Raw genomic sequence first — 24752 nt, forward strand, 5'->3', positions numbered from 1 at the left:
CTTGGAATTTAAAAAGACTTGAACTCTTTCAGTGGGTACAATTGAGGATTTATTATATATATTTTAAAAATTACTTTTCATTCCTTACTTTGGTTGAATGGCTAGTTACAGATCAACTTATTTGGAGGTCCTTGGAAAGAAGCTTGGGAAATGGGAGAGGGGAGAAGATTGATCCCAATCTGCATAATCAATAGGGCAGTGTGCTGCAATCGTGTACCTACATTTACTGTAAATTTCTACAATATCTGTAGTGTGGGTGCTCCAGTGCCTTGCTCTGCTTCTCAGAGCAGATTTAGAGGCAGAATCACCAGAATTTACTGCCCAGCCTTCTGGAACAATATAGGGAAGTCCATTCCATAGTAGCTCATTTTAAAACTCCTTCACTTGCTCAAGTTCCCCCCCCCCACCCTGTGTGTGTGTGTGTGTGTGAGAGAGAGAGAGAGAGAGAGAGAGAGGAGAGAATATATCTGTTCACATGCAGGGGGTTTGGGATGCTGAACCCCCAAAGTATAGGTATCCTGAGTTGGAGGGGAGTGGGAAGTATTCTGGGGCTCTGGTGGGTGGGAATTTGCTTATTGAATTACTCCTTCGGAGGCCCTCTTCTCATGTTATGATGTTAGGTTTCTTTTACTGGCGGAAGTAAATTAGAGATAGGAATATAAGAGAGTAATATACTCGAGATCGAAGCAATGTCAAAAGTAAGAGTTGCTGTGTGTGTGAGAGAATAGACAGTTACAGTTCCTCTTGAAAGCTTGGTGGTAGGTGAATCCATATTTGGAGATGATTTTGAAATAGTCTAGCAATGGTGCACAACAGGATTTGATAAAAAGTGTACACAGAGTCAGTTTTGAAAGGATTGCGGTTTGGGGAGATGAGGTGTGGGCAGGAAAACCCACTGGAGGCCAGCAGCCTTCCTCTGTGTATCTCCTCCCTTCCCCCTCACTGGGTTTTAGTTTTTAATTACTTAATGCTGAAACGCACAGGGCTTATATAAATATTTGCAAATGCTCTTTCCTATTGATTTCTCTGAATAAACTGCCCTGCTCTGGTCCAGGGAGGAGGCAATTCAGATCTGTGGACTTTTTAAACATATAAAGCCTCTGAAGGAGTGTTCGTCTGTCTATGTGTGTGTTCATGGGTAGAATTGTAGGCATGAAGATTTTATTGGGGGGGGGGAGTGCAAAGAGAGTTTAGGTTCTCAGTGGAATGGGCTGGGAAAGCTGGGCTGGAGCTGGCCTCGTGGCCTGACAGTCCTGACAGATGTGTGTGTGTACACACTGTGTGGGTGTCTACACTGGGGGAGCCTGAATGCATATGCACTTAGCCCCCCCAACCCCCCATTAAATATGGAGCAGTTTTCCAGGGCTCTGTGACTGCCTTCTCGTCGGGGTCACATTGAGTTCGAATCTGACCCAAGGTGCAGGAATCCTGCAATGGGGAAATAAAAGAATATACAGAAGAGGGTCAGGTCAGCTGCTCAGAGGCCAAAACCCCTACAGCTGCTTTGATTTTATTTTATTTATTTATTTATTTATTTATTTTGTGTGTGTGTGTGTGTGTGTGTGTGTGTGTGTATATATATATATATATATATATATATATAATTTTTTTTTTTAGGCTCCTCCTGCCGTGTTACAAATTGTGCCTCCCCCTCTCAGGTGTTTGCTCAGTAGCTTAAAGGCAGCAGAGCCTCTGCCTGCGTAGACCGTGCTCTCAGCAACAACAGAAAACCCACAATACTGAATCCAAAACAAAACAAGGGAGGAGGGGGAGAAAAACCCCTATTGAGTTCAGGCAAATAAGGTTGGGTCTCCAGATCCGATTACAAAGCAGCTTTGAATATGCAAGACAGTGCACAAGACCAGTTATTCCAGTTACAACAAACTATTAAAAAAGAGAGAGAGAGAGAGAAAAGAAAAGGCATGTTTAGGTCCTAATTTGTTAGTACAAGGAAAAGAATCCCACATAAAGCTGCCTTTTTTTTTTTTCCCTTTTCCCTTTGCTGGCTTCACACAGAATTCACTGGCCCTTTCCTGATCCATTTACTATATAGGTTCTTTTATTAAAATCTTTTGGATTTAGGAAGATTGCTGCAAGCAACACATTTTCTGTATTTTTTTCCCTTTATCTGAGAGGAGAGTTGGCAGGGGTTCTGTGGTTTGCAGTTACACAATATGTTATCATGTTTTTAATCACTAAATCATTGCAGTGGTTATAGATTTACAGTCTTGGGGTATTACAGAGAGGAGCAACGGCAGCTATATATATGCTTTTAAATTACACTAATGTAAACTGAGTGCGGCAGCTATGAATATGGTCCGCAGACTGCAAACCCCCACCCCCTTAGTTCTTTCTCCTTCTATAATTTTCTCCCCAAAGTGCTTGTTTTGCTTAAAATAAGCCATCCCAACCCCCTTTGTCTCCTCAGTCCCCCCCTTCCCTTCATTTGACACTTTTAACCCCAGATAGGCTAAAATTCAAACTCTGGGAATAAAATTTAGGATTAGAGAAATAATAATAACAGTAATAATATGATGATGATGATGAGTGTGGGTTTCCTAAAATCCTCTTGGCTTCCATACCGGCCTCCTGCATATGGATGGAGGGTTGATTGCAGATCAGAAGGTGGGAGTGGGTGGAGGGGAGGGAGTCCAGGCTTGTGGCACTCCAAAGGTCCTGTCACTGGGAGCCCACTTTCAGCTTCTGTTTTTCATATTATTATGTAACAGAATCCTTGGCAGCATTAAAAATTCAGTATTACAAGCTGATTGTAATGCTGCCTCATTAGACAGCGCTGTCTGGCCTTGTATTAAGTGAAACACAGAGCATGGCTTTTACATTATAAACACCAATAAATATTAAGGCTCAGCAGAGGGGGGAACAGCAATTGGGTTTTTTGCCCCTTCTGGTTTGACCCCCCCCCCCACCCACAGACACATCTTCTTCCCATCATGCCCATTTTCCTTTGCCCCCCACACCATGGTAACTGTCATCTATTTTCTTGTTGGGATGCTGATGTGTCAACCCTGCTGACATTTTAGGAAGGCTTTTTATAGAGTTATCTTGTGTACACAAAAGGTTTGGAAGTTTGTTTTGTTTTGATCTGCAGTAAACAGGTCCTTCACTTTGCTGATGTCATTTCCGTTCATATTTGAGTTGTTTATTGTGCTTCTTTGCAGGGCCCTCTCCTCCCTCCCCCTACCTTGCTTCTCAGCCAGAGGCTGTGGCTGCCTGGGGAAGGGGGGTACGCTCAGAGCTGCCAGGTCTAGGTTCAAAGGCTGAGGGTCACCTGTCCCTGCTGGGGAAGATGGCTTCAGCTTCAAATCTGGTTAAACACTTGGATGTCCTCTTGCCCTGGTATTTTCATGGCATGATTCAGCTTCCTTTCTTTGTGGCACCCCCCACCCCTGCCACACCTTGTCTGTCTTTAATACATCCTTATGGTCCACTTCTCCAGGACCACCCCCCTAAAAAAAAAAAAAAACCTACCTTGTAATGACGACTTTGAGACTTTGATTCAGTTGCAAATCCGAAGCTGGCATTAGGGACTTCATGCTGTGAGAAAAAGAAACTGTTTCAAGGCCTTACCCCTGAAGCCCCCCAGCACCACCTTCTATCCCTGTTCTTTACCATTTCTTTTTCTTTTTCCTATTCCTTGTCTTCTTGACAATATAAAGGCCATTCTGGTATTAACTACAAATAACTATAATACCCGATGTCTCTTATTTCCATGTGATCTGTGATTGGAACCCCCTTCTTAAAAAAAAAAAAAAAAGGTAGGGTGGGCAAAGGAAAGATGAAAAGCTATTTAGGCCCCAAAGTCCTTCCTCTAATAAGATGGTGGGTTTTAGGTTTTTTAAAAAAAATTATTTTGTTCTTTTAGGTTTAGAAATAATAGGGAGAGAGGGAAAAGCAGTCATTAGGAAGTTCCCTGAGTTGCTTTCCAACTAAGACGGGTGAAAAATGAACCAGCATTGACACTTGGCTCCCTGTGAAAGCCCCGTAACCTCTCCCCCCTTCCGTGGCCCTGGCCTTTTGTTCCTGGAGAACGGAGCTAAGGTACTTTTTCTCCCAGACCAAAGGCAGCAGGCAAGGAGTCCCCTTGTGAGCGCATCGCCTTTAGATGGCCTTCTCATGGTTATTGTCAATGCAGACTTCCCCAAACAATTGCTCCAGGGAGACACAAAAGCAAAAACATTTGTCCTATTTTTTTAACCTCTTTGTTTTAGATTTTTTTTTTTCATCCATTCTTTAAATTTCACAGTTTCTATTTGTCTGCAGAGAGACAAACGGAACAGCATGAAGCACATTTTACCGTAGGCCTCACTGGCAATTGGAACAGCCTCAATAGAAATCCAAATTCTAAAAACACTGGCTGACTTGGAGGATATGTGAAATTTCAGCTCTGGGCTCTGAAGTCAGATTAGCACAGATTTTTGAACAAAAATGCACTACAATGAAAAGATAAGAAAATGGGATTCTAGAATTATTTGGAGGAAACCATGAACAGGGTCATCTCTTTTTTTGTTGTTTATTTTCTAATTTTCTGGCCTCTACTTAGAAGCGGCTGTTTGATAGAGAAAAATTACAAACCTACATGAAATTCTTCCTTAAAACAAAACCTGGTCCTGGTTGTTGTGGGTCTGATATACTATTAAATGGGTTGTTCAAACTCGTAACTGGAAGAACTGTGGTGTATGTAGTATGGAATTGATACTGTGTTAAGATAAAAAAAAAATAGGATTTATGTAAACAGGCAATATCCCCTCCCCCTTTCTTTTCCTCTCCTGTTTCCTGTTTCCTTTATTCTGCCTCCAACCTGCTTCCCCTCCAAGAATTCAGTGGTTTGCATCAGGCCAGTGTAAAGGGATGTGTCAGACAGTTGGGGATGGCCCAGGATCAAAATAGGAGTTCACCTCTTTTTTTCCTTGGCCCCAAACAAAGCACCACTCTCTCTTGTAATGTATGGACCCTGATTGCGATGCTGTCCTTAAGCATCTGTCTGCCTTTTCATTAAAATTCTCAATTTCAAGGTTTAGAAACACAAATGTAAGAATCCCCTTGGGTATAAAAGTCTTGCATGGCAAATTCTCTTTGCCCTTTCAGAAATATTTTTATTTTATTTTTTTAAAAAAGGGGGCGAGTCTGTAAGCTCTTAACATTTAAAGCTGTTTTAAGAGAAATTCTGTATTTTTGCTTTCTTCAGACTTGGGCTTTGAGACTTAAAATGAAAAAACTCTTGAGTCACACAGCTCTAAAAATAAAGGTTACTCATTTGTGTCTTTTTTGTATATATCATTGACAGATTTAGGGGCTGAGCTGGGAAGGGGTGGGTAAGTAAAGGAGATAATGTTCCACCTATGATTTGGGGGTAAAAATTAATCTATGGAATTAGCACTGCAGTGGTACACGGAGGCCTTGAGATTTGTGTCAGGGAAATATGAATCCAAATGTGTGTGGTAGGCCTTGGTGCCCCAGCCTCCACGGGCTCTCTAGGCGAGCCGGCATGGGCTGTTTGGAGGAAAGCTTGCCCTCTGTACCATCCCAGGAGGGCCTGGCCACCTAGTGGGTACAGGCCTTTAAATAAAACTGCCTGGAAAGGATGGGGTGAACTCAGGCCACGGAGTACAATTCAAACGTGTCATTTATTTCGGGGACATTTGTTTGTGGCTTTTTGCCCTTCGCTAGGATTTTCTTTGTTAAAGCCTCCAGATTATTTAAGCACAAGTTTTAAAATCAGTGTGGATGTATAATTTAATAAAAATAGAAGGAGCTGGAAGAACACACAAATCCACCTAAACCCAATTGTGCTGTGAAGAAAGCCCAGTAGGCTGACATCCACTGTATCTTCGCTCAGAGATCATATTTACCTTTGCCGAAGTGAAAGGATACAGCATTAGAGAGAGCTTGTATGGGGTGGGGGAGAGGGAGGGAGAGGAGAGCAGGTTTGGCTGGGTTGGATCATTGTAATTTGCCAGCCAGCTAAGCATTAGGGGGCAGGCCTCTGGCTTAGAGAATGGGTAAGGGGAGGAGTGGAGGAAGGGGTTAGCATTCCCTGATTTATTTTTAAATATTTATCCTTTTGGCTGTTGCCAGTTACGCTTTCCAGATGAGACAAGACTGGGTATGGAGAACTGCAAGGGAAGAATTGCCTCTTCTGAGAGTGGGTTTATTTGTCAACAGTGTTCAGGATGGAGCGATGAGAATGTCAGGCTGTCACTGCTGGGTAGGCCGTGGGTTTAACATCAGGCAGCTGCCCTGGGAAGAGCTGAGCTTTTCAGAGCTTGGAGGATAGAATCTGCAGCATGTATTTCAGAGAAACTGTTGGTTCCACATGTCAGTGCAAAAGTTGCAGATTACCTCTGAAGATGTCTTGTTTTTGTTAATGATGAAAATAAGTTTTAGTTGCTATAGCATTCCAGGGTTTGTGCTGTCCCTTACATTTATAATTGTACGGAGGCCGTACATTACCTGCCTGTGGCTTACCTGTCAAATTTTTGCTGGGAACAAAGGCAGGCTTGAGTAGGCCTCACCATGTGTGTAGCTGTTGTACGATTAAGATAAAGAAAATAGACCCAGGGTCCTTCTTAGTTCTGTTTATCAGGCCTCTGAGGTGCAGGAGGCTGGTCACCCACAGCCTAGGACAGTGGCAGAATTGGACCAGGTCCCCTCAGGGTTCTGCTAGTACCTTCTCATCTCCTCAGATTACTTAGACCTTGTGCTTTGGGTTTTCCATTTTTCATTTTATTGAAGGTATTTATCTGTGGCCCCACCAAGTTTATGATGTCACCAAATTTCAAGGTTGTCCCCCATTCATAAAAGTTAAGACCAAACAGCTAAATTAGATTTTCTGTGAGTATAAACATGTTCTTGTTGTCTGTAATTTATCAGATAGGCTGTGGGTTGCTTCCAGGTGAGGAGCAGGGGTCTGCAGTCTTGATTTTCCTGAAGAGATTTCCAGGACATCTATGGGAGGTGGGCCACCTTGCTTGTGTTATTGTTAGCATCATCACCCTCATGTATTATTCATAGTCACTTTTTCAATTAAATTATTAATTGGTTTTCTTTAAGGTGTTCCTGACTCATGTGGCTAACATATAAATAACAGTGTGTTTTGAAAACACCACCTGTTCTTAGGCCCGAGGTCGGGGCAGTCTGCAAACAGCTCTGCAGTGACCATACTCTGGTTTATAAAATCCTCTTCCTCCTCCACTTTCCTTTTTGGCCCTCCACTCCCCCACTCCATCCCTGCTCCCTCACGTGTGACTGAATTTGGCTTGTGCCCTCCTTTGTCCCTAATCGGACATGATTCCCTAGAGGCAGTCTTTTTTTTTCTCCCAGGGCCCTAGCAGGAAAAAAAAAATTTTTTTTTTTCAGTCTCTCTTCTGGACTAAAGCATTAGAGGGGTTGGTTGTCTGTACCCAACAGGTTATTTACATAATTTGAACCTGAATTATGTTGCACAAAATGCCTTCTGCACAAGGACTTGGTGTTCACCAGACAAGCATCCCTTTTCCTCCCTGTTAGTGTGTGGGTAAAGCTAATAGGATTCCATACATCCTGCTCTTCGCCTGGTGAGCTTATTATATTTTTAACACTTGCATGGTTCATTATTGTGCAGTAGGAAGAGACTCTCCAGGCTGTAACGCCAGCCTGGGTGGGTGGTTTTCAGAAAGGGAAAAAGCAGGTGTCTTTTTTCTGTGCTGAGAGAATCCAGAGTGGATTCAGACGGAGGGTGGGATTCTGATGGGGAGGATAGGGGACTTCCGGTGGAGATTTCTGTAGAGCTGCCTTTGCATATCAGAATGGAAAAGGTGACTTTGGGGAGATAGAAAAGTGTCCAGCAGTTGCTTTGACCAACTGGGATGTCTGCATTACTTTGACCCTGGTGGCAGAATCTCCCTGGGAAGGGCATGATCTCTGTCTCTCTGAAATAACGTGGCTTTATAAGGGGAGTCTCCTTAAAGCATGTAATGGTCAACTGCAGCTCCTTTTTCTTGTCACTTCTTCCTCTTTTCCTAGCACTCTCGTTCTTTTCTCCTGGCGGTTCAAAAACTATCCTTAAACTCTCAATAGAGAGCCAGGGATGTTTTTATAAGTTTCTGCAGCTGAAAAACAGAAGTGTTCTGTAAAGCAGTTAATAGGATGGGTGTGTGTTTCAAATAAATTCCTGTCCACAATGGCTAATGTCCCCATGCTAGAGTGGCCTGGCTCTGACGTGGACAGGGCCCAGAGACCGATGGCTTCGGTTCGGAGGCCCCAGGCTGCTTTTTGTGGCCGAGGGCACGTCCCTTTCTTCTCGTCCGATTCCAGGCCGGCCCCTGACTTTTGACGAGCGAGGGGTCAGTGCCTCCGGGAGGACGGGGCTTTGTTCCCGCCGGGCTGGTTCCCGGGGCAGGGCAGGCGGAGACACCAAAGCCCCGGTCCCCGGGCGAGGAGCGGGTGCGCCCCGGCCTGCCCTGAGGCCGGAACCCGGAGCGAGCGCGGCCGACAGCCCGGGCCTCCAGCGCCTGTGTGTGTCCCCGGGTCCCCGCAGGCGGGCGCGGCCACCGCAAGCAGCCCGGCCTGCGTCCGGCAGGACTGTAGATGTCAGGCTTTGCCCGGGGAGCCTGGCGGCGGCGGGGCTGTGAGTTTCAAATTAACCTTCCGCTTTGTTGCTGTGTAATGTGGATCCCCGAAGGCCCCCCGCCGGCCCCCCGCCCCTCCCGCCCCCCTTCCCCCGGCGGTGCGCGCTGCAAACTGCGAGTTGAGCTTCATTTACATAAAGCGATTCCGGGCGGGCGGGCAGCGCGGAGGCGGCGGGCAGGCCAGGGACGGGGACGCGAGCGCCGCGCCCGTGGGTGAATCCCCGCCTCGCCCCGGGGACCTCCCTCCCGGGCACCGGCCGGCCGCCACCATGAGCCCCCCTCCCCTGCCTGCGGCGCCCCTGCTTCTAGCCAGCGCCACCTCGGAGCCCCGGGGCCAGCGGGAGGTGGGGAGAATGCCGCCTGGGGTGGGTAAGTTCGGGGCTCTGGTGCCGCTGGAATTTCCCATTGTCGCGCACACCGGCGCGGCCCCCGGACCTGCGAGTGCCTCCTCCCTCCGGAGGTGTGCTGAGGCTTTGTGTGCCAGGTGAGTGCCGCCGCCCTCCCCCGCCGCCTGCCCGTGGGTTCGCGCAGCCGGCCTAGCGCTGCAGGCAGGTGCCGCGAGTCTTGGCTGAACTTCCCATTCTCTTGGGGCCTGTGGGGGAAGGGCAGGCTGGATGCACTTGAACTCCTAGACTCCAGTTGTAACCTACCTGGGGTGGGAGCGTCTAAATTCTACTGGGCACAGAGTGCAGTCCTTCCTCTTTCCCTCCCTCCCCTCTTTCCCTCCCTCCCCTCTTCCCTCCCCTGCCTCTCAGTCTCTTTATTCTGCTTTGGGATTAGTTCCTTCCTTCTGAAATAATTGTGCTGCTGGTGCCATTTAGAAGTTTGGGTTCCTTTGCCTAAAACTGCACCCCTTTCAGCCCCAGAGAAGTCGCTGGTCAGTTTGAAACAATGTGAAGAATGTGCCTGTTGTGGAGTAATTAAAGGGGGAATCAGAGTGTCGGAGCTGGAGGGCACCTTTGGAGATCATCTTGTCCACCCTCTAATTTTAGTTTGTTCTCACTCTGGAAAAACTAGAGCAGCATTTATTTCTTGGGGGAGGGTGTGTGTGTGAAGGGAGAGCTAAGATTTTTGTCCTGTTAAAGGAAGAGGAATGCCCAAGTTTAGGTCGGTGGCAGAAAAAAAAAAAAGTAATGTTCGTAGAGTCAGAGGGAAATGAGCCTTCTAGAAAATGGTCCTTTCTGCTTTGGATATACCTATTTAGGATGGGGAAGCACCTGGAGGGCAAAGACCCCCAACCCTGTGCATGGTGCATCCCGAGAGGGAATTGCCTATACAGTGTGTTAAACTGGTTTAAAGGACACCCATGAACAGGTGAATCCAGGAGGATCATCCCTCTCCCCACCCTCTATTTGTGTCATGTAACAGGCCATGGAGACTCTCTAAAAGCCACTGACAGCCTCAGAGAGGACTGAAGCCCCACCTGGGCTCAGAGGGAAGGCCTGTCCTTCAGGCTGGGGCCTGCACAGGGAAACACATCAAAGCAAAGCAAGGAAAGCAAACTTAAGCCTTGAAGGTAGATAGTGAGAAAGTTACACGTCATCTTATTTCATCTCATGCTTTGAGATCCTTGGAGACAAGCCACTAAATAAATAGAGTATAATTTAAAGCTCACCCTAGCTGGGGAAACTCTTGTTTCTTTGCCATCAAGCAGCAGGTGCAAGTTAGTAGAGTTGGCCCCCGGAGTCCCCTCATTCCTAAATTCAGGAGGTGTCAAACCTTCATGTTCTTTTAATGACTGTGGTTTCTGGATAGGTTTCAAGGGAAACCCTAAAAATCACGAGTTCTAGTGGGTTGGGCTGGAGGGGGAAGCCCAGGAGCTGTGGCTGAGACTGGAGCCTGCATTTGATAGGAAAACATACACCTTCCAAGGTAACCTGATCGAGAAAGGCTGCGGCTGGGAACGTGGGCCTGTTTCTTGTTATCAGAACAGCCACTGGCCACCTGAGATTCTGAATCTTCTTGTTACCCAAACGTGGGAAACCGGGAACAGAGGTAGGGTGTGAGGGGAATCAGGAGACGACGGTTCTCAATCATTTGAGGGTTTTGAGAATGGGGTCTTTGGAGAGAGGTACATACTTGGGTGTTTGCACATCTGTATTTGTGTTCGTTCTGTTTCAAGGGGACCCTGAAGGCGCCCTTTCAGAGGATGTGGAGCCATGAAGGCCAAGAGCAACTTTGCCTCTCTGCCTTACTTAAATTACAGGACTAAGGAAATTGTCTGCATTTGGTTTCCAGCATAGTTTTCAGAAAGCAAGTAAAGTGCCTCTCAGAGTGGGCTGGGGTCACACTTGGTCTTTTATTTAATTTCACAAGTGTTATTTAACAACATGGGGCAGAGGCAGAAGCAAGCATTTTTCTACTTTAAAAAATAGTCCTTTTGGAATCGCAAGAAAGTAAGTGACTTGGAGACCTTCTGTCTTTATGACATGGGTCATTTCCCTTTCCCAACTCTTTTATTCCCCTAAATGGCTACACTTTCTATGGGATAGAGCTACTGTTTTCCATTTCTCCTGAAGACAGTTTTGATTGACAGGGAGGCATTGAGAAACACTTGCTAACTATTCCAGGACAAAATAAACCTTAGCTGCTTCTGCAACCACCTGAAACTTTAATTTTGATTTCTTTCCTCCTGTCTTTTATTTGCTTAAATGAATACTTGGGGAGGGTACAAGGGGGCCCAAATAAAATGGTACTCCCAGCAGGCATCCCAACCCGGCAGCGAAGTGCCTGACTTCTTGCAGCTTTGGGATTGTATTTAACTGCTGTGTAAACTCAGTGCCAATTGGACTGCCCGGTGGCAAGGAGCTAAAATAAACAAGATTTCAGTTTTCATCATTATGACGTTAAATGATAGCTCCTAGGTGCACTCGGGACAGGGTGGGTGCACCTTGGGTGACCCAGAGGTGGGTAGTTCATTAGAATAAATCTGTGATTGCAGACTGCTGGGAAAGTATCATCTGGGGCTGGTGGTGATTTGGCTTAGTTTTTTTTAGTGCTGGTCACATGTGGCGTACGGGAAACATGTCTTTATTGTCACCATGTGGTAGTGTTCCTTTTTAGTGTATCTTAGGGCTTTGGGGCTTCTGAAGTGTTAGTGTAAGAACCTAGAAATGCTTGGGGGCCCAAAGCAGACTTTTACTTAGGAAATTATTTTTATTACAAAGTTGCAAAAGTATCACCTTAAAAACAAACATTTAAAGCGACTAAGCAACTTTTTATAAAAGTATGGGGTATTGTTCCTATTACTTGATGGCAAAGAAAGTGAGTTGTCTTTATAGGCACCTTTGAAGAGTAACTAGTTTGCTTTTCAACCCAAGGGATGTAGCCTTGACTTGGGGGGTGGGCATTGGTGATCCTGGCCTGAAACAGCTCCAGCAAGCTCCATCCCAATGCTTGCCAGCTCTATAGGGAAGATGCACCTGATGCTTAACAGAAGCCACCTTAAGAGGTACAATACGTGCTGTGGTTTATACTTTCATTTGCTATTAAAATGGTTGCATGCAGTTAGCCTGGCCTATTTCTCCAATGTTTGGGCCTGTTGGCTTGCTCTGGTTCCCAAGGCTGGTGTAATTAACCAGGATGGGGGCGTTACCATAAAAACACAACAGGAAGGCAGATTCCATTACAGTGAACTTCATAGGGTTATCCAAATGCTCCGGGATGAGAATTTGGTGTAATGGTTATTGTTAGAAATCACAGCATAACTTAGAATCACCATCCTCTGCCTGAGTTAAAGACTGTGGTTGGGGAAATGGAAAACCAGTTCTAATAGAATCCAGGAAAGGGAATTCCTTTGCAGGAGCTAGTCTTAATCAGGTCCTAAGGGCGCTTATTCTGTCCAAAAGCACAGTGTCCTGCGTCCTTGGGCCACTCAAATTGAGAAACAAACACACAGAAGCTAAGATTGCATCAAACTGCCCCGAGGGAGAGACCCGGGCAGAAATCTTGGCTCATTGGCAAGCTGCTTTCAAAATCCAGATTAAGGAGAAAAACTACCAAATCAACAACTGTCGGATTTGTTTTCTATATGATTTAAAGTTGGCTGCCAGACTGTTCTCTTTGAACATGTGGGAAGTGACAATCAGATGTTAGAGGGCTTAAAAAAATTTTTTTTTTGGCTAATATGGTAAATGACTCCTATATGGATAGGAACTTGGGACTGAAGGAAAGCAAGGCTTAGCTATGATTGACAGCAGCATTGTGCTGATGTTTCAGAAGCAGTGACACAACAGGAATTTTTTTTTCCTTTCTGATTTTTATTCTTTGGTTCAGGGGACAGGGTAGTAAGAGCAAGCCAGTAGTAGTCTAGCTGTGACAGGTGTGTTTCTAGAGAGTTCCTTGCCCAAGGAAGTTGCCTTGGCTACTTATTTGTAACATTTGAGGTCTTTTTTCTTTTGATGTGTCTGCCTTTCTTTCACCCTTAATTCCTAGAGTTTTCTTGCTTTTGTAAGGCTAAGCATGCAAATAAAAACAGGAAAGGAGGTGTAGAAAGTTTGCCTAGGGGTAAATTGGGCTCCATTTCTTAGCAGGACTTCTGTTTTGTTGGTTTTAACCCCAAGCAGGGCCCCTTAGGGAAATGCCTGGGCTGTACCTGTCTTTTGGGCAAGCCCTTTTTCCTTTCCATGTGGGCTTGTCAACAGGAGGATTAGTGTTTGGGGGAGGCTTGGTGTGTACCTCTCCAGAGGGGCCTGAGCCTGCCTGTACTGGGGGAGGCCTTAGGTGGCTCAGCTGCCCACTCTTTGAACTTTGGTATTAACACATGTACTGTCTCTAAGATTTTTCCATCCTCTCTCCTCCCTGGAGTCAGGTCCAAGGCTTCCAGGGAAGGGAGGCAGGTGGGACTGCCCTGCCTACTCTTGCTCCTTGTGGCTGTGGATTCAGCACTGAAGCGATCCAATCCCTCTGAGAAGATGGAGAAGAACAGGGGGTTCCTCTCCCCTCCTGTCCTGCTTAATTTGGGGGAGGAAGTGAATCCCACTGTAGCCCTAAAGGCTCTCTTGAATGTTTATCTTGAATTTAATCTGAGCTAGGTCTTTGGGGGCAACAGTTAGGAACTTGTGAAGTATCTTCAGTCATCTGCAAGGGGACTCTGGCTGGAACCGGGCAGACTGGCTCCTCTGGGCTGTGTGAAAAGACGGTGGAATTTTCATCTGCTGCTGATTTCACGCACTGTCCTGAAAGTGATTTCGGCCACAAACCTTTGATCTGGGAATGAGACCCCTGCCCCCATGCTTCTGGAGATAGGAGTTGGTGACTGCTCTTTGTACACTGGGAGCCAGGGAGGGGTGTTAAAGAGTACCTGGGGGCTTTGCAGGGTTGACTGTACTGGGGACAGGCAGGCTGGGAGGGGGGATGTATAGGCTTCTTAATGGGTAGGAAGGAGTCTTCTTAAAGTCTGAACTGTTTTCCTGCAGGGAGGAAGAAGAGTTTTGCTTATTTCCTGATAGTTGTTGACCCCACCCAGGAAGGTGACTGTGGACAAATTCTTCTCAAGGTATTAGCTGATTTAGATTTTGGACACACCGTCCCCTGTACAAGTGTCTGTCCTAGATGCTGCATTTCAGCATTGACATTCCAGTTCAGAGGTGATGCCGTGTCTTCTCATTTGAACCTTCTGGTCCAAGTGGAGTGAGATCAGCAGAGTGTAGAAAAGACCAAGGGGCTTAATTAGGTATTTGATGTCAGTCCTGCAGCCCCCCCCCCCACAGTCCTATAAGAACCTGTTCAAATATAGAAGTCTCCCTTCAGTGTCTAAAAAGCTCTTTTTCTCAAGAATCTGTAAGTCTATAAAAAGAATATATGTGTAGACATGAACTTACTTGCTTCCCACACTGATGGACTGACTCTGAGTGGCCTATTTTGGACAACTTTTCTCCTCCTGACAACTTTGTCCAGTGGAAATACGTGGAAAAGCATGTGTGGGCGCTTTTTTTTTTTTTTTTTTTTGCCTGCCTCTCAGCAACTTTTTTTTTTTTTAAACAGTTTTTCTTAACTGCTCAAGAAACAATGCAAGTGTCTTCCACCAATCCAGGACCTGTTTCCTAAAATGCTCTTTGGCTCAGGGCCTTGGTTCTTAATGTACATTTGGCTGGTGGGGGAGTAGTTTCTGCTTTCCCTGTAGCAGCTCCACTCTCTGTGGAATATCTGCATCCTTGTTAAAATGTCGAGTCAACTTTTGGACACGTAAAGCAGAGAGGCCCCTGGATTTCAGCTTGGGTGTCAGGAGGCTGATGTAATACCATCTCTGTTCTGCCGGGGTCTCCAAGGGTGTCGCTTTATGTGGTCTGGAACTATGGCCAGGCATTCAGGAGGACTTTCAGTCTGGGCACCTGTCTGTGTGCATGGGCCTACATGGCTCACTCTTTCACAACGTAGTACTGGACTCACTTTTAAAATGTAGTTCCCAGCAAAGAAAGGACAGTTGAAAATCGTAGGGTTCCCCTGCCCCATGCCTTTTTCAAAGGATGCTCATGGGTATCTTTGGGGAAAGCAGAGAACTTTTACACCTGTTAGGAAAGACTATCAACTTATTTTGCCTTTACTGGGGAAACTAAGAATTGTCTAGACAGTGGAGAAAGGGGATCACAGAAATCCAGGTACAAATTCCTGGGTGTTTGACCAGAGGGAGGTGTGGCCTTCCTCTTTGGTTTTAGATATGAAATCATTCCAGTGCAGTGTTCATAGTTTCATGGGAGAGGCAGAGATGAAGCAGAAGAACCCCCTCTTAGGAAAGGGGGGGGGGCCTCTGTACATCACTCTGCTCTGTCTTACTCCTCTGCTGAGGCCATGGGTGAGAGAGGCTCAGCACTGCTGCAGCCTAAGCTCTGTGACTTTAGGCCAATCACTTAACTTCTCTGAGCCTTGCTCATTTCTTATGTAAAACAGGGCTTCACCTTAAGCTACTTAGTGCATTGAGTAGCCTTTTCATTAATGTTAGTTCCCATCTCACATCCTTTCCCCTTTTATTTTGTTCCTGCTTAGGGCCCCTGTCTTTTCTCAATACCCTGTTAGAAATAAACCAAAAGGACCAGCATTTCGTCCACTCTTCCTTCTCTGGGCGGAGACTACAGCCACCTCTTTCACATCCTGCGACTGTTCCTGTGCGATGCAAGGGGCTGTAATAGATACAGTGTCCCCATCCTCCCCAGCAACACTCTCCTGCCCCCCACCACCCAGGCTGGCAGGCGGCCTTCTAAGTGAGCAGCCCACTCAATGACCCACCTAGAGAGGCCTTCCGGGGCTAGCTTGTATATGCTAATAGGCCTGACTTGTCCTGGCTTGTTTGTAGTGATTTGTGGAGGCATTTATATGCAAATACTATCAACTTGCTGAGTTAATTATCATGTGCCTCCCCCCACCCCTCCTGCATGGCCGCCCAGTCTGCTGGCCTGTTCTCATCAGCCCTGCCGCTCCGCAGTCCTTGCCTCCTCCTCCGTCTGTGGCCCTGTCCCCTCCTTGTACCTGCAGGCCCAGTCTCAGCTCCTGTACATTTCTGCTGCCTGTCCCAGGAACCTGGGCCTGGCCGTGTGGTCAGGCGTGGTGAATGTGGCAAGTCGGTGACTGCCTGACTCCAAGCCTCCGTTAAGAGGTGGCCCTCACGTGCAGGCGAGCCTAGCTCATGTCACCCAGAGCTTCAGACCCCACTCCTACCAGCTACCTTGAAGAGCAGAGCTGCCCAGATGTATCCATCCTTGACACTCAGTCCCCAATCTTGTGCAAAAGTGATGAGAGTTTCAAAGTAATATATATATTTTTTCATTTCTCACGTCATTTAGACCACTAAATCTCATTACCAATTCTGAGCCCTGGAGTGGAGCCATTTTACAGAGGGATGTTCCCTCCTGCCCCCTTTCTGGAAATTTGAGTGGACCTCCGACCTAGTTTCCGGGATATTCTGGACTGTTGACACTTGGGAGTGGCATGGGCCTGTGTGTTAGTGTATTATCATGTATTATCATGGGCTCCTCCCCCCTTGATGCCAGCAGCCCCTCACCACCCCCCCCCACAGGACAATCAGAACTGTCTCTAGGAATTAATTGTTGGGAGGTGAAACCCCCCTTAGTGGTTCCTAGTTGAGAACCACTGGGACAGAGGCTGCATTTGTTTCTTCTGGATGACAAGATGGCAGGTTCCCAGCCCTCCTCCAAGTTAGACATACTCACTGCAGCCTCTGAGCCTGTGCATCTGGGCTGAGCAGCCTCTGAGTTTGTGATTTGACCCCTCTGATAAGTTAGACGTTACTGTTTGCTTCACACATGCTAGGCAAGTGCCCTGCCCCTGAGCTACAGCCCAGTCCCTCTCTCTCTTTAAAAGGAGTGCTGTGGGGCTGGGGATGTGGCTCAAGGGGTAGCGCGCTCGCCTGGCATGCGTGCGGCCCGGGTTCGATCCTCAGCACCACATACCAACAAAGATGTTGTGTCCGCCGAGAACTAAAAAATAAATATTAAAAATTCTCTCTCTCTCTCTCCTCTCTCACTCTCTCTTAAAAAAAAAAAAAAAAAAAAAAAAAGGAGTGCTGTGTTTATTCTCTGGTAGGACCTTGGCTGCGCAGCTGTGGAATGGAGCTGAGGCCTGAGGAGCTGGGCCACTAATCTCTGGGGAAGCTCCCCCGCCTCTGTGGGGGAGGCCCTCTGGGCAGCACCCTGGGCTGGGCCTAGAAGGAGGGTAAATGTTCTGAGGGCTCAGCATACTCTCTCACACTGCACAGACTAATGGTCTGGGTTAATTTTGTATACAAGGTCCCTTTTGTTGGACAAGGGGGTGAAAGTCCACAGCTGTGGCCGGAAATAGGGGAAGGGACTACTGGGATGACCTTGTTTTGGAAAGTCTAAATGGAATACTAATGGCCGAGATCTAAGAGGGTGATGTATGTGTGTGTTTGACTGAGCCTACAGATAAGGTGAAGAGTATTTTAAAAGTTACTTTAGTGCAACCTCCCAGATAACCGCATGCCTGGGGCCAGTTACAATTTATGGCCAGCTGGTAGTCAGGCTGTGTGTCGGCCTTACTTTATCTATTGAGTCCAGGCTCTGAAGCTTAACTGGTGGTGCTCTGTTTGTTTATTTTATCTTTTTTTTTGGGGGGGGGGATCAGGTTTTGTTAGTGAAGCATAACAGCATTTTATGATATAGAAAGATGTTGTATTTCTGCTACTGAATACCTTGGGACACATGGCTTCTTCCTGTCCCCAGTGATAATGTGCACAAGGGTATTGCATTCTGGAGTTTCCAGGGGCCTGGGGTATAGGCCCCCATCGTGTACAGTGCCACCAGCTTGCCAAGAATGTGAGCTGGGGCAGAGGTGTGGAGGAATCCATAGAGCTCCAGGCCCTAGGTTTCTTTCATCTCTGAGGTCAGCCTTTTCCTCTTGCCTGGCGACTTACTGAAACTTTGTCTCTGGGCTGTCCAGTATGCTCAGCACACTTGCCTGGTCCACAGCTTAGCTTTGGATGGTGAGTTCCCCCTTTATCTGGACGACAGATAAGCAGTGGTATTTCCTGGCACCCATGGAGTCTTTCATCCCTAGACTGAGCCCGTCTAGCACAGCTGCCTTCATGGTCACTGGGATCTAACATGACCAAGTCAACATGGACTTTGGATGAACAGTGACTGGATATCTTCTTCCCCAACCCAGTATTCCTAAGGAGGAACTGAAAAAAACTTTTTTTTTTTTTTTTTTTTGGAAAAAGTGGCACGTTCTTGAGCTTGTGTGTACTTTGCTTCTAACAATCAGATTGTGGCGATTGGGTGTTGCTCAAATCTTGCAATGTTTCTTATTTCTAGTTTGACAAGGTACCGTTTTGGGGGCCTTTTGTCTGTGGCGGGGGGGGGCAAAAAGGATAAATGGAAAAGTGATTCTAATCTTTGGATTTAATCTACAGACATAACTTCTTGGTGGATGGCTTGGAAGAGGAAGTTTGTGTGTCTTTTTATTTATTTATTTATGTATCTATTTATTTTAGGGCAGGGGATGTGGCTGTGAGTTCCTTCAGACCCTTCACTTCATCTATTCCCTAAGCCACAGCCATCTGCTTTTAAAAAATTTATTTTTTCATTTTAAATCCTCAAAGACAAAGGGACCTGGAAGCTCAGACCTGTCCTGCCACATTCCTGAGTAATTTGGTTTTGATTAACCCAAGGAGAGAAGTTGGTTTCTCCTAGCGACGAGGACTGACTGACAGAGGGGATCAAAGCACCAGGAGGGGCAGTTCCCCTAATACACGCAGTCCCCCTCCCCTTCCCTCCTACGGCCCCTCCCCCTCCGCTTTTCATCCTCCTCTGCCTCTCCCCCCACCCCATCCCAGGCCTCTCAGCTTCCCCCTCTTTAGAAAGCCTGAGCAGGAGTTGTTTCCACTTTTTTGACTCCTAGACGTGGAAGTGTCTCAGCGCTTTGGGTGGACCAACCAGGGAGGACCCCCCCCTTCCTAAACTCTTTTTCCCCCCACAAAGCTGCAGAGCACATTCCTGTGCTAATCCTGCTGCTGGAGGAATGCAAATGGCTGTAATTGTGTGCCCCAGGATGGGCCTAACGCATCTGTGCAGCTTTTCTTCTTTGAGGAGGTGGCTAAAAAGTTCATTTACATAGAGAAATGAGACTGGCCTTGTGATCCCTTGTGGTAGAATAGGCACTTTCTAATAGGAAAGGGGCCACATCTGTGTTGTCCGTGCCTCCCTCCCCCTTCCCTCCCCACTTCCAGGGTGTGTGCACGCGCCTGCGCACACCAGGATCCCGCTGGGCAAGCTTTAGGGGAAGGGCAGTTAAAAGGGAGCACTCTGCTCTTGATACTAAGAAATCAAGCTGGAGTAGGAGGCAGGCCTTATCCCGGGTAATCCTCCCATGAAACCGCCACAAACAACTTGCCATTATTGTTTTGAGGCATGCATGGGGCTCAGAAGCCATTGATAACATCTTGGAGGAGCTTCACCATTCTCTTGGGCTTCAAGGCACATCTGACCCCGCCATTTCTCTTCATTAAACCGTACTTGCAATTAGGAGATGGGTTATTTGGATATGAAGATTCTTCAGCCCAATTAGAAGTATCCCTTAGAAGTCTTTGGGGTAACGTTCAAGGTAGATAAGAAAAATCTGTCCCACTCATAACCAGGAACACTTCCTCCCACCTGAATCTGAAGTTGAAAGGCAGGCAGGGGTTCTAGACCAGGATTGTCCAATAGAAATGCAGAGTGAGTCACATGGGTAATTTAAAGTTTTCTAGGAGCCACATTCAAAAGTTTAAACAGGTGGAGTTAAATTTATTGTATTTTATTTAGTCTGGGGAATTGAAATGTTATCATTTAAACATGGAATCAATATAAAGGAAACTATTAATGGGATGGCCTTGTTTTGGTATCAAGTCTTTGAAATCCTATGTGTATTTCCCACTTCCACATCTTAATTCGCTCTAGCCACATTTCATACGCTTTGAAGCCATAAAGGGCTGGTGGCTACCTCCTGGACTGGACAGGGCAGGATGGACTAAAAGATGTGCCCTGGCTCGGGAGGCATTGGGGAGATAGAGCTGAGTCACCCATCGTGCCCTGCCACCAGTTGCTTCCATTTGCCGGGGTTCAGGGTGCAGGTCGAGTCTGCACACAGCTTCCCTCACTTCCTCTTGGGATTGTTAGGAGGCAGAAAATCGATGCAGGTGTGGGCAGATGTTTCGTAAACTGCTTCCTGATGTGCAGGTGGGCTGCGGTGGAAGTGTTCACCTGGCTTCGAAAACCTGTCCCCAAGGCAAAAAGCCACGGTGGCAGCTAGGGGCCCGCTCTCCTCTGCATGAGTTGTCGTGTTTATTGCTGCCTGCAGACGTCACAGGTGAACAGGACTGCATGGAGCCTCCAGGACATGACCTTCCACCTCTCCACGGTGGGCCTCTAGTTTGTGGCAGGGGATTGGGGCTTGAACCCAGGCGCTTCCCCTGGGAGGCTGTTCTTTCCTCACTCCACACTGTACTGACATCACACAGGCTTTCGTCTGGTGGCTCAGGCCGTGTGATATGGGGCTTGGAGGGGACTTCCTTCTGGAGGCTCCAGTGGTTACCAGAGGGAAGGAGGGGGAGCTGCTCCTTCTGGTGGAGAGGTGGATGTCTTGATGCTGGGGGTGGAAGCCACTCTGTCTAGGGCTGATGGGCTTCTGGTTGGAGGAGGAGAAAGGGAGGTAGGTAAGGACAAATCAGAAGCAGCCTTGCCTGTGAGGATAAGAGAGGAGTCCGTGTGTGTGTGTGTGTGTGTGTGTGTGTGTGTGTCTATTTTTTCCCTCAGTGCCAGGGGTCAAACCCAGGGCTGGCTTATGCTAGGCAAATGCTCCACCACTGAGCTCCACCCCAGAGGTGTTTTTATTTATTTTTAAAATGTCTTTGTTAAGGTTGTTCATATGCTGTTATGTTTTTCTCTTGTTCACCCAAGAAGAGACTTCTCAAAGCTGGGTGACGTAAGTCCTGCTGACATCACCGCTCTTCCTAGGAAAATAGTGAGGGGAACTGTGCCTGGCTTCTAGCAGGAAGAGCAACTGTGAGTCCTGTGGAGCATGCGCCCTTCAGAGCAGGCTCAGTGCTGGTGTCTCTTGCCATTGATCTTAGCATTCCTTAGTCTATGCATGTGATAAGAACGATTTTCCTTAGCTAGTTCTGTTCCCAGGGCACCCTGCCAGCCTCTGCCTATCTGAGGGCCTTCTCTGGGAGGCTGGGAGGATTTGTGCCCCTGGTAAACTGAGAAGTGGGTGTGGATTGAGGTTTTTAGGGAGGGAGGTATCTAATTCCTTTAACAGGCTTGGCCTCCTGGGCAGGCAGGAAAAAAAAAAACTGTGAAAGTGTGAGGTGGAAGGGGCCCGGCGCCGGCCTCTGCTGGGGACAGAGCATCGCAGCTGTCTGACCCTGGGTGAAAAGTTCAAATCTGCATTTAAAAGGAGTGCCACAAATCCCCCGCCCTTCCCCCCACCCCCAGTCAAGTTGAAACTGTTCTTGTTTTTTAGAGGATGTGACCAGGCCTTGCGCTGGGACATCAAACAGCTCCCAGTTCACTTCGGTCAAGACCCAATTGGTGCTGGGGGGCTTTGGAAGCCAGGAGAGGGTGTGGGGGATCGTCTGGGTCACAGTTCTTGAATAACAATGGTCGTGGAGGGCTAACTCCTGGAGCCGCCTAGAAGGAGGGGGAGTGTCTTCCTTGGTCAGAAACTGGGCTAAATTGAACCCCTTTCCCTGCAGTTCTTGGTGGGGGGTGGCTCCCCAAGGCTGGTGTGGGTTGTGCAGAGGCACAAACAAGGACCCGGGGTATTAGCCGGGGGGGGGGGGGTGGCGGAGACCCCTCTTCATGGAGGTGGCAATGCTCAGGCCTGGAGGGGCTGCTTCTGGTTTGTGATTTGCACTGCTGGGCCCACCTGGAGCAAGTCCTCCAGCCCCTCCTGGGCTTCTGGGACTTTTCTAAAGCTTCCATGCCCCTAGCCTGTGGAGTCAAGGTGGGCCCTGTAGGGTTCAGGTTCTGGAGGACCCAGGCAAGGGGAGATCCTGGAGCTGGGGTGGGAAAGAGAGCCTGGACTCTACGTTCCACACTAGGTAACCAGTTTTCTTGAGCATCCTCGTGCTGAGGGGATCTGCCTTGGCCCTGCCGGAAACCCCTCCCCGCTGGCTGGCTTTGATTTGTTTACTTGAGCATTAGGTGAATGTAAACAGTTCAACCTCTCCGATTTTACATCCCTAAAGGGTCTGAGTGTGAATACAAATGGGCATTAGGCCCCTGGGGTTTCAATGAGCCTCCTCCACCCCGCCTATTGCTAAGGGGCAGGTCTTTAACCTGCCTGAGGACAAGAGCTCATCCTTAGTGAGCTCCGGGGCTCCCATCCCTCCTCTTCAGTACTTTCCTTTCTGTAATGCTGACCTTTAAAAAGTGGTGTTGAGAGCCCCCGTCCCCTCTGAAGGACTCAAAGTTTGAGGGAGCAGAAAATGAAGTCAATTATCTGGATCATTTGTTTAAGGGAGAAAGAGAAGCTTCCTGAGTCCCCAGGACTTGGTCAGGTGTCCTTGGAAAGTCGACCCCTGGGGAAGTGGAGTCCTGCAGCGCAGGCGGGGTGCTAGAACATACCTTTTTTTGCATTCTCTCAGATCTTTTGAAAGGGTGATTAGGAACTTAGGCTTTGGAGCCATCCTGGGAGTGAACTGTCCCTGGAAGAAGTGTGGTCCTCAGGAGAGGGTATCTGCTTATCCTCTTGCTTCATTCCCCACTACAGTGGGACACATCCCCCCAACTTTAGGAGATCTTAGGAACTCACAGGGTCTTGAGGGCTGTGCCAGGCCATGTACCCCAGAGTCCCAGCGCGTGCATTCTGTTGGGCTCTGGCATCCTTTCTGAAACCCCACGCCTGTCCCTGGACTCCAAGCCTCTACCCCCAGTTCCCACAAGGGGCTCCCTTCTTTTCAGCCAGAGGGCCATTGTGACCTGCAGCGGAAAGAGCAGGACGTCCCTCAGCCCTGTACTGTTGGGCTCTGGTCCCTGCGTTCAAGGCCTGGGCAGTCTGTTTGCTGCAGTGGCTCTGAGTCCAGTCACGCCATCACAGGGGCATTTTAATTAGCAGTGCCTTAGTCATTAGTGAGTTATTGTTTTTGTCTGGAAACACTTAAGTACTGTTTACTCGATGTCTCAAGGAAATGCAAAACAGCAATTAAGGAGAAATTTGTTGTATGAGGCAGGGACCAAAATGGATCGTCAAAAGCCGGTTGAGGTTCCTCCAAACCCAGGAAAACCGCTTTCCCCCTCAGCCTTCTGATGACTGGAATGCTCCACATCTTCTGCTTCTTCCCTGACCTGGCCCCTAGAGTTCTGGGGTAGAAGTACTTGGGAGCCCTGGGGCTCCCTGTGCCCCCTGCATGGGCATGGGCATTTGGGTTTGGAAGAGTGTTAATGTTTACTTTTTTTCCCCTGACATTTTTTGTCGAGGACCTGGAATATTTCGAAACCCTTCAGACGAAGATTAATTATTTGTGAAAACTCTTGCAATATCCTTGCGTGATGATTTGTAGGACTTGAGTATATTTTCTTCATGCTTCTTTAGACCCAGTGCCAGTGTTAGTCTGATAGACCCTTTCTGACCTCTTGGGAGTGTTGAGATAAATATCCCTTTGACTTAAAATTTTTCTTTATATGGATGGGTGAAAAAGACATGCCAAAGAATGCTGACAGAGGTAGGCTGGAGAGGCAGTATAAAGCAAGACAGAAAAACTGGGCTGGGGGTGTTTTCAGTAGTAGAGCACTTGCCCAGTGTGTGCAAGGCCTTGGGTTTAGATACCACAGGGGCATTCATGTGACCTGCCTCCAACTTTAGACAGCTGTCACTGAACCTAAAGGAAGGATTGCTTTAAAAAACAAAGCAAAACCCAAAGCAACCCCCTCCAAACAGCTTTCTTTGGTAGGGCTCCCCACCTCCACTAAATATAAGGTTTATGGGAAATGGAATCACGTGAGAAGGCTGAGGCTCTGCGTGGTGGGGGCAGTTTAGCTCTCAGTGTGGCATGTTGGTCTCTTACACTGGAGACACCGCATAAAACTCTTTGCACCAAATTCATCATCGGGGACCACTGCTGTGGCTCTTGCTTCACGCTTTCTATTTCTTCTTCTTTTCCCCCCTCTTTCCTTTCAAACAATATCTTCTGACTTCCAGATTTCTGATAAATTGATAAGAGGCATTGCGTGAGTCAATAGAGCTGTAGACACTTTGCCAATATAACCCCGGCTCTATTGATCTGCCAGTAAATTAAAGTCTTACTTAGAGGCTGCCAATATTTCTAATCTCCTGCCTCACCAATTACATCCTCCCAGCTACCTGGAAGGAGGACTTGAGCCTTTGAACCTTTGTGTTGGTGTTGTGAGGGGGCTGCTCCCCTCCTATGGGATCGGGGCCACTTGCCTTGCCTAACTGGTGGGAGAACGGGGAGCATGGCAGAAAAAGGAGCCGGCCGCACATCCTTGTGTGGGATCGGTTTTCATGCTGCAAGGTTCATTAGGCAAAATTGCTAGAAAACAAACTCCATCATGGTGGTCACGTACATTGTATACCAAGTTTGCAGGCTGCTCTTGCCCTTGGATGGACTCCAAGTTTGGAGAAAGGTGGAGAATGTTGAGAGTAGCTGGTAGA

General features: G+C 47.6%; 1 protein-coding gene across 7 annotated transcripts in view; it reads left to right on the forward strand.

Annotated features, from left to right (window-relative positions):
- ZFHX3 (zinc finger homeobox 3) overlaps positions 1–24752 on the forward strand; it is a 270299-nt gene that overhangs the window by 28967 nt on the left and 216580 nt on the right. For 3 of the 7 annotated variants that reach the window (XR_014019598.1, XM_081273796.1, XM_081273802.1), the window contains exon 1: positions 8633–9111. The exons of 3 other annotated variants lie outside the window; for them this stretch is intronic. The gene's annotated coding sequence lies outside the window, so the exon portion shown is untranslated. One more of the 7 variants, XM_081273800.1, reaches the window with a different exon arrangement.

Source organism: Spermophilus citellus (genome assembly GCF_964194105.1).
Source record: "Spermophilus citellus genome assembly, chromosome: 18".
NCBI classification, from domain to species: Eukaryota; Metazoa; Chordata; class Mammalia; order Rodentia; family Sciuridae; genus Spermophilus; species Spermophilus citellus.